Source organism: Anopheles ziemanni, chromosome 3, assembly GCF_943734765.1.
Source record: "Anopheles ziemanni chromosome 3, idAnoZiCoDA_A2_x.2, whole genome shotgun sequence".
Lineage (NCBI taxonomy): Eukaryota > Metazoa > Arthropoda > Insecta > Diptera > Culicidae > Anopheles > Anopheles ziemanni.
In genome coordinates, this window is record NC_080706.1 from 61,824,662 (window position 1) to 61,835,360 (window position 10,699).

General features: G+C 41.7%; 1 non-coding gene across 1 annotated transcript; it reads left to right on the forward strand.

Annotated features, from left to right (window-relative positions):
• The first annotated feature begins 10,160 nt into the window (after positions 1 to 10,160).
• Trnaf-gaa (transfer RNA phenylalanine (anticodon GAA)) lies at positions 10,161 to 10,233 on the forward strand. Its single transcript has one exon. It is a non-coding gene; the product is annotated as a tRNA-Phe (tRNA).
• The last annotated feature ends 466 nt before the right edge of the window (positions 10,234 to 10,699 follow it).

Here is a 10,699-nt window from a genome sequence, read left to right on the forward strand (position 1 = left end):
AATCATAAATTTGATGATGATGAACAAAAACAAACAAAAAATTAGTAGTGGTTAAATATTCTACATTGTTTAATCCAAGATCTCAATTATGAATTATGTTTTAACTTTGAAATATGATTTATCAAATCATTACAACAATGCTCAAAACCGTGAATATTATATTGCATATTATATGAATATGTGAATATTAGATTATTGCAATTAAACGTAATAAAAAAAGTCCAAGAACAGCGAATTTAGTTTGATTTGGTGTATCATGTCCAAAACTAAAACATGTATTGAATGTTTCTCATATGGATTTTCCTTTGGGATTTAATACGGAGAAAGAAAACCAAAAATATGCTATTCTTTGCCATGCTTGGGTAGCAATTCTTATCGTTATGCAACCCGTTCTTCAACAGGTTTCTGCAGTGTTTCGTTTTACCTTTTTCACCTGTATGCTATTTTGGATAATTTGGTCCCTTGAAAACGCATTCACTTGTTCACGTTCCTCTCGATGTTCACGTTACTCTTTGGCTTTTAATCATAACCTTTCAAGAAGCAGTACAATTCTAAAGATGTTTATTAATCAGCTTTCACCGTATGTTCTTCCATTGTTTTCATTCATTTTCGTGAAGGTTCTTACTTGGCAGAAAGCAAACGAAAAACCAAAACTCTTTAGCACACGAAAAGGATACACGTACCGTCGCTCAGAAATGTGAATGCAATGGAAGAAAGCTTGTAAAACCAACGGTGTGGATTGTTCACTCCGCCCGCTCTCGTCCAAACCCCCCGCCGGAACGATCGACTTTCCTTCGAAATGGAGGTTTCCTTCCCTGATTTACGCCGCGCTCCCGGACGTCCTCCATCCACACTTCGAACACGTGTTCCGTTCGTAATAATATTATCGCTACATCCACGCAAGGATCGAGGATTTTCATCGTCGATTATCGGGACCCTCTGGGGTCCCGGGTTGGCCTTCGAAAGAGACACGAGAAAATGCGTGTCAAAACGAAAAACCAAAAATCGTAAAAACTGGAAAACTGACAACCGAACACAACGGAGCCAGATGAACCGTAAGAGTAAAATGAATTGGAAAAAAACAACCCAAACGAAAAAGAACCGGCCCAAAGAAAACCACCGAGCAGCCAAGAACGAACCGAGGTGGCAAGTAACAGACGAAGCAGAATGGGAAACGGCAAGCAAAACGCACCGGCAGACCCCAAGCAGAGTAACGTTATGCCAGTGCCGGTACACATTGTGTCCTTCATTTTCCTACTCTTCGCCGCCCCCACCCTTGTCCTCCGCCCCGCGACCGAGAAGCAAGAAAGCCTTCTTGCCTCGCGCAGGAAGATCATGCGTGGGAAAGTTGCGCATGTGCAACGTTCGGAAAACCAAAACCGATCCATCTCCCTCGCCCGCGTGTCCTTGCTGTGTCCCCTGGTGCTGTGCCCCTCAACCCACGACCCTTGCTGAGTCCGATCCCGAAAATAAATAGGAACCGAGACAAACAAAAAACTCTTCAATTCATAAGCACACAATCCCGGGGCCCTGGCGAAGATGTTGGGCGAATGGATGGATTCATCCTTTGACAGTGCGATGCATTGTGGGCCTGCGTGGCGTGCTTGCGTGTGTGCGTGTATTTATTGCTTGCGTGCCGGCATATGATCGCATGCGTCTTTCGGATGCAATTTCTTCTCACTTGCGACTACGCGACCCCTATCTGCACCCGGGCTTTTTTCGTCTTTTACGATCGACGATCGCGGCAGAAGCCCGACCCTTGCAAGAGATTGAGCCCCGGAAAGCCCCGGGTGCGTTTGCGAAGGAGGGTCGCCGGGCGGTGCAGGTGTGGACCAAAGAAAATCGAAAAGGAAAAAAATAGGAAAAACACAACGAATGACATCGCCCTTCTACGGTTGGTTTGTAGAGGGACTTTAGAATGAAGAAATTACATTAGGGTTCCATCGTTGAAGGGAAAAATGAGAAAATCGGAAAGAAACGCTAGCCGAACCGTGCCTGCACTGTCTTCCTCACTGTCTAACGCCTCAGCGGAGGTCCCGCTGATGTTTGCACGGAAAATGAAAACGAATTTTCCCACACGCTAAGCAACTCATATGTCACATGTTGTGTGCATTCGGTGGAAATCTTCAACACTTGGGGTGCGCTATGGAACAAGATTGTTTCCCGCGTTTTCGACGAACCCTATGGCAGCGTTTCACAAGGGTACGTAAGGTGCGTAATTCTCCTGCATAGTGTCATTGTCAACAGATCACGAACGAGCGGCAAAAACGATTAATTAATCAATGGATTTTCAATTTATTTTTTAAATTGTCCTATGGATTTTAAACAAATATTAAGTTAACAAAATTGGTTGGGTTTTCATTCGGTTCGTAAGATTGACGATCATCGATGCTTCCGCTACCGGGAAAAGTAATTGAAGATGGCGCTCTAGGTGGCTCTTAGCAAACGTTCAATTACCCCCGGGGATCGGTTGGTTTATCATTACTTAATGCACGGACCGCAAAGTGCGTAGAATGGCATGCTTTATGAGTTGAGAAATATTTATTGAAATGAAATTTCGATTGAAACATTTAACGAACAATTTAAAAATAAATTTTTCGCAAAATATGATCATGATGCCAGAACGTGTAGAAAAATGTTTGCATAATCAGTTAAACGAAGATAACATTGACTCATACGATAACCTAAGGTGGGATACACGACACGAGCCAGTGAATTCCTTATTCAAAACTTCAACTGCTACGCCAAAAGTTGTTTTGATTTTATTGAATGTTTGCACATAGATTGTGGACAAACGATAACAGACAACGTATTTCGCCTTTCGCAGAAATTAAAACATTTGCTTTTGAGAAATTTCCGAGAATGGGACAAGTATAGTCCTTTAATCTTCAACACAGTGTTATATTGACCCCTCAAGAAGATTTTAGGTAGTTCGGGGTTTGTTTAACTTATCATTGGTTCAAATGCTTATTGGCGAGCATGTCAACATCCTTATCGCTTCATGTTAAAGCTATCGCTTTAAATTAGGAATTCATAGAAAAAACATCTTTGAACCGTTGTTTATTTGAACAGTGTCTAGAAAATTTTTTAAAGGCTTGTGTATAAAAGTGAAACTGTAATATTTGAAAGTTAAAATGTGGCATAGTGCGTAAGTAAGAAATGTTACAAGATCGGAGAAAAGTTATTTTTTATGAAAAAAGTACATTGACAAATGTTTTTTGGTTTTATTCAAAAATAGGTAAAAGACTTTCTTGTAATATTAGACACCCCTCTGCAGATACTTATCAATCGCCCGTTCAGGCGCATGCTAACCCTTCCATGCCTTCCTTCTCGGTGCAGCATCCCACCATGCCACGGTTTTCAGCCCGTGGTCCAACAGATTCGCAGCCAGTATGACTCTGGGGACCCCCGCTCTCGGGGCGGTTCGGAGCGGTGGGGAAAACCTGTTTGACAGCTTCGTTTAATAAATGATTTTGATTGGTTATGGAATAGGGTGTGCGAGCGGGGGCAACGGGACGAGATTCGGTGCGCACGGCGAAGAAACTACCACAACAAAACAAACTGGTTAGCGATGGATCATTAGGCTGCACTTGTCGGTGACAAACGCCATGACGATCAAACATCCCGCGAGGGACGACGACGGAATTTCTTTCACGCCCGGCCCGGATGTTGAGGCTGCCGTTTGCTGAGGCGATGATGCCTCGTTCGGTAATTGGAGCCGTCTTGTTCTACGCCTTGAAAAACGACTCCGAGGGACCGATGCGTTGGTCTTTTAGACCATTACAAAATTATGAAGGATCCCATTGTGCCCGAAAACATTAAACCAGCTGGAATGGTGTTCAGCTCATTTCGGTATGATTGATTGAAAGCCTTTACTGCATCCTTCACGGTATGGTGAACTTTGAGAAACGATTTTCATAAAGTGTCTTCTTCCATATTTCTTTAGAAATTGCTTTGCCATTGGCAAACTTATTTGGGGTAGGTCAGAACAAATTCTCATTTGAACTCAAACATAGTGCTTTAAGCTACTCAAGAAGGTAAAGATTTAACTGGCAAAATGCAGCCTAAGTGATTTGATACCTCCTACCTAATCCTTTTGATTTCTTTTAATCAAATTTGAGTGAGAAGTTGTAGCCAGTTGCTTGAAACGAATGTAAATTAGCCGTTGTAAATGCTATGTTAGAATATAAAAGTTGAAAATAAAAGAACGCCAAGGAATGATTTGAGCAGATGACCGAAATAATAATAAAATTGGGCTAACGTTGAAATCGTTAAAGTAGTGATGATGCAGGTAGAGAGCAACTCTTACCAGAATGGGCAATTAAAATGCTATTGGGCAGTGTGAAACACATGCTCGCGATGATTAATCGAACCCTAATTAGGTGTCGGTGCAAACGGCATCAAGGTAATAAAACCTCCACCGAATATTTCGGCCCGCACTGACCGGGAAGAACACGATGGAATACCAAAGTTAACCCTTGGCGACGACAAGACCATTCCCATGTCGGCGGGCAGCCCGGGTTCGCACACCGAAAAGCAAAAGCAAAACAAACCGTACCCGTATGAAAGCGATAACATGGGACTGTGAGGCTGCAGGCTGTCGCGGAAGAACGGTGCGGGGAAGGATACGGAGTTAGGCAACACATAACTTTGGCAAACGTGGCCCCAACGTGTACGGTTTTACGACCGAACAAGGTTGATCACGAACCAATAGGAACGCAAACGGCGAACACCGTCCCTTGTCTTGTCCGGCGGCGTTTATGGCTTGGACGGCTTGAAGTGGGGATCGGTGGAAGGGCAGCGAGGCAACGCGGTGGTGGCGTGTGCCAAGACATCCATCTCGAAGCGCTCGAAGTCACGACTACAGGAAATACTGTCAACGGGTTCGCCGCCGGCGTTGCTCGCCAACGTTTTGCCGGACGGACGGCGAGGCGCGTTCTCGAGGAGATATGGGCAACTCCGCTTATGCCGGCAGTGCCGTGGGCCAGTCTATTTATGGTAGGTTGCCTAATCCCTTCGCCGGCTAATCGGGTAGGTCGATCGCGCCGTTCGGTTCGCGGATGCTCGAGTATTAGAAATTGAAAGTTCTGCTGTCAGTTTTAGCGCGCGAACGCTTCCTCGATGCCGTTTCCTTCTCCGGCGCCGGGCACTACGGCTTCTGTCGAAGGTTAAGTTGGCAAAAAATAAACCTTACTCTAGCGCCATGGGATACCGAAGATGCCAACCAATTGCGTTTCCTTGAACTCTAAGAACCATTGAAGTGCTTTAAATTTTCGTAATCCTGTTAGTCAGACCTAAGCTGGGATGGGATTCACAAGCACTCCACCACGTAATTTACTCATGAGATATATTTTATCTTACGTGTGACTAAGGTTGACGGATGATAGTTAACTAAAGTTAATTTTCTTCAAATAAAGTGCTTTAATTGCACATCCACAACCGCTTTATCAATTTAACATGCGCTCCGAAACGAAAATATAGTCATTCAAATAAGGAATACTAATTTCATGAAAGGCATTCACAACCACGAGCCTTAGATTTAGTTTGAAAAAATGATATGATAGATGTTTTCAAATAATTTCTGCTAAATACGCGTCTTCTTTTATAACTGTTATTTGTTATTGTTGTTTAAAAAAAACCAGCATAAACAAACAAAGCCAACCACTTTATTTCCATTATGATTTATAAACTTAATGTACGTAAAAATTGAAGAAAGGAAACGAAACAAAAAGAATAAAAGATACCAGAATATGCTTCTTCAATATGATTAAAAAAGATGGCAAAAGGATATCTCACAAATAATGTGCATTTTAATTATTCCAGCATGTAACGGTGTCGTTATTATTTTATTTAGATATAACTCACTAAAGTACTGATAAAAACTATAATTTATTTAAAATGAAACACTGAAAAAAGAGATTCAATTTTAGATTCCACACTTAACACTTTAAGTTAGCCCAATCTAGAAGAATCAAAAGAGTCATCAAAATACAATGACTTTGTCGTGCAGAGAACCAAACTTCTTGAACAATATGTACAAGCTTTATTCACTCAAATCAATGTAGAACTTGAGTATAAAGGGTGTCCCAGAAAGTATAAGCACGATTTCAAAATTAGGTAAAAAATAAAACCTGTTCCAGAAACTGAATTTTTGTTTCATAAATTGTGTTTGGGTTCTGTTCTGGACTATTTGCGAAAGATAAAATTTTTATAAATTTAATCGTATTCCAATGACCGCACTTTTGATCTGTCGCCTCCGATATGGCTCAGCACATACTTGTCGTGAACGGTTTTCGACACTTTTGAACGGTTTTACACTTTTTTTGAAAACTGTTGATGTTTTCCGTAGCTTTAACATGTTTTCTCAAGTGTGCCTTCGTTAGCGCTCAAAATATCTCAATTGGTCTGGTCTTGGTCGACTCTTCGTCGAACTGATGCATGAGGGTTGACCACACAGCAGCTTGTCGTACAGCTTCCGGGCCCGATGTTTAATGCATGCAGCCTAATTTGCACTCCGTTACGATTTCTTTTGGATTTTGTACGATTTTAAATTCAATCTTGCCTTGTCTCATTGGACGTTACTTTTTAATGTACCCATTTGCTGAGCCACATCGCGAATGGAACTTTCCTATTTTTGCTTGATTGCTTTTGCTCTTTACCGGTTCAACTGTTGGTCGATAGGACCAGGTTTTTGACCACTTTTAAGCATATCCTCGAAGCTGGACTCCTCCCGAAACTTTTGGATGGCGGTTCGTACGGCTCCGATACTCACACCTACCGATTTCGCCAATTTCCTTAGCGAAATGTAAGGAGTAGAACACCATTTGTGCAGAACGCTTTTGCGCTTTTTGACGGAAATGCCTCGCATTTTAACAGAAACGGTTGAAAAAAATAGTTTCGATGCACTATCTAGTAGGTTTGAATGTAAACAATCAAACACCCGAAGAATCAACTGTTTGGCGTCATCCGTTTTCCAGAAACGTAATTTATAAATCGTGCTTATACTTTCTGGGACACCCTTTATTTGAGAGTAGAAAAGTGAATTTGAATGTAATTGCTGAGGCCGATCGCTATTAATCTTTCTTTATTTTAAATCAAAACTCCCATCAGACATATTCCAGGATATAAAATATGACCAATGAATAAAAAAATCTCAGTTAAAAAAAATAGATATGTTTGGTATGCATACATTATTCGATTGTTCAAGAGACTCACAGAAGTTCAGCTACATATCTAGACCCGATTGTAGTTCTCTCGTTGAGGGTGGAAATTCGCAAAATCCTAAAAAATGCCGAACGACGCCGAAGTAATGGAAACACGAGTTGGTCGACCGTGCCAATTCCCGTGGTGTGTCTGACTGAACTTTGTAAACTCCTTTCTAGCTCAAGATACCACTCTGCAGATCCTTGATCTTGACAGCGATGGTGTCCGATCGCCAAAGTCCAAAATACTTTCAAGCAACCCTTTCGTCGACCAGGTGAAGGGACTCGATCTAGGAGACGGTCGCCGATCAGATTGGAGCGAATTAAGTCAAAGCCCATCAATCACGCAACTGTAAACGAAGACAAACGGCAAGACGGTGTTACCTTTCGAGCGGCCCACGCCGGAGGCTTTGCTCGGAGATCTTGTGCCGAAGCCCGGCAATCGGTACATCTTTCTTCGCTTGACACATTTTGGCTTGGCGCCGAAGTAAATTAATCATGATGTTGATTACATCCGGATCGACGACAAATGGAGCAAACTGCAGCTGGCTCGTGACTAGACGCGTCCTTCGCGAGGGCAACCAAAAGGGAATGTAGTCGAAAGGAAACGATTTATTTTCCAATGACCTTTAGAGAGAACCGAGCCATTAGAATGCTTTTATCATCGAAGGATGAACTTAAGAAATGCTTTGATTTCTGAGTTAATTGAATGGAGTAATACATCCAACCTCGGCAATTACTTCATCTATCAAATTTATTCATGAAGTTTTCCTTCTATAATTCCTTTCCCGGCTTATTAGCTGATGATCAATGTTATTCGTACGGAACGCTTTGCTTCTGAATCGTGGTGAGAATAATCCATACTTACAGTGGAAGATTAAAACTATTATTTGCTTATGAAGTTAGCCCCCTCTCTTCGACTGAAAACCAAGGGGGAAAGGAGTTCTGTAGCCATTTTTCTACCGGTGGCAAGCCCTCACCTCACTTAATGCGCTAATTGTGACCCTTATGTACCGGCATGTCAACAGCCACGCCGAACCCCTCCCGATGGTTTCGGTAAACGAGGAAAAGCCAGGGAAATTACTTCCCCTCCGTAGCCCGTCACCAAATAACGGATACAATTCTAATGACCGTCAATTGGTGAAAAGTGGGAAAATCAACTAGTCCTGGTGCCGACGGTGATCGGGGATTTTGTTGACAGGGGATGCGAAGTAACGAATTTCCCAGCCAAAACCCGCCACGATCCACGTAGGTTATCTCTGAGGAGGGTTCCGGTGCTCTTGAACCTCCAGCTCCGATGAGGGCTCGCGTGCTTAAACGCGGTAGCGTTGTTTTAAGGGAGAGCGCCATAGGGTGTCACATTCATTGCGGTATAATAAATAAATGAACTCCGAGCCCGCATCAGTGTTTGGAACGTTTGCATTGGTTTCAGTTGCTGGAACCAGGGGGTACTCGATGCCGGTGTCGGTTCCCCTAATTCGGGTCAGGGGAAGTCGCTCGAGAGATCGGAAGTAGTTAATGTAACCGATTTGTGCGGCAACCTTTGCTTTTCGGTGCCGGCAGTGCGTTGGGAACGAGCAGCGAAAGCGTTCACACGTGACCAGCACGCGCTTTGCTCAATTGCCCGCCCGAAGTGGCACGGATCTACCCCTATATGCAAGAATCCGAGAATGAAACAAGGTGGAGCGGAGGGTGCTTGTGCGTTCTCAAAACAATCTGCAAAGGGTCGTCAACATGTTGGGCGATGCATTTCGTTACGGTTTTGAGCCTACGTCATTTGGAGGATCTCCGGTCCATAGTGGGTTGTGTTTTATTTTCCTAACGGTTATTATGCCTCGGTTATGCTGGTACATAATCGACCCATGAGAATTGCAGTAGGATTGTCAATTTATAACTTAGAGTGGTTGAAAAGAGCATATGAGAATGTTATTTCACAGCTGGTTTGAAGTTATTGAAATACATCACATGAAAGACAAAGCTACACAATAATTTTCTCCAAACGTGAAAAACCAGGCAAGCTAATTTTTTTTATTTATCTTTTTATTTCAATTTACTCTTTGCTACTTTTACTTTCAATTTCTTTCAATTGAATAATTTTAGCTATAATTTTTAATAATTAACATTATTTGAAGCCTTGTACACAACCGATTGTATACATCGACTGATGCCAATCGTATCATTGATTAGTATTGCATGTTTAACTACCACCAATCGTGATAATGTGTGTACCATCGTTCAAATATGGATCGATGATTTTTGAATTCGATAAGTTACATACGAAAATCCAAATCCGGATTTTAAGTAAGTATGATTAGCTGTACGGCCCGAAGCCGAATGAAATGAAGTGCAAGACTTATTCTAAACTTCATTCAAATACTGTAAGTCTCAGACAAACATTGACCATTTGTAATTTTAAGGTCCCGTTGTGCGTTCCCGAACTGTGTAAATAAATAGCCTAAAACCTAAAGGGGTCAAATTGAGCCTTTGATTAATTGAAATGAAACTGAATCCGAAAAGCATATGAAAAAAGAAAACAAACTAAAAATATTTTGTTCTTGAAAGACATTCTCCTTGTATCTAGACGTTTATTTCACACGATAGCCTACTGTAGCGCATGTCTGTTTGATGTTGTTGTGCACAAATCGAAATTCAGTACAAACAATAATACGAAAGTTGATGGCGAATGTATTTTGAGTGTATACAGTTTGTTATGACTACTTTCCTTCTTTTGCTAAATCTAAATATATGTAGAAAATACAATAAAAACATTTTATTTAAACCTCAGCAATCAAACATTCCTTTAACTGTATTCAAACATTAATGTTTCCAATTCCCAAGTTATTTTTGTTTTCGTTCTACAGTTCATAATAAAGAACAACAATTTGCCTTTCTAAAAATACCTTACGATGTTGTGACGGCCAATCAATCTGTTGCTTAACATATCTCCTCCTCTCATCAGCCGAAATAGCTCAGTTGGGAGAGCGTTAGACTGAAGATCTAAAGGTCCCCGGTTCAATCCCGGGTTTCGGCAAAAGAAAAAAAAGCCAGCGGAGTTTATTTTTGTTTTCCAAACCGCGCAGCCCCCGATGCATGAGATTTATGTTTCTGTTTACTTGCGTGTGTTGAGCCTTCAGATGATAAACGTGGTTATCATGCAGTACCACAAATAGAAACAAGGTTACTGTTATGTTTGTTTACTTTGGCTGATAAGGGGAGATGTGTGAAAGGAGGAGAGAGCATAGGGGCGAATGAAAAAAAGATTAGTGGCTGCGTGTGATTAAGAGAAAAATAAACACACATTGGGAAAAAATAGGCAAACTGTTGAGGGTTAGGCTGAGTCTAGAATTGAACGAATACACATTTTTATAGTTAATTAGGTAGACAAGAATGTTACAAAATCGAGATTAACGGTTCGAACATCGAACACCGAATTTAGTTTTGTTCTCGGTGCGGTACATTAACTCCACAAAATGACATCCTGCTTCTAACTGTTCTAT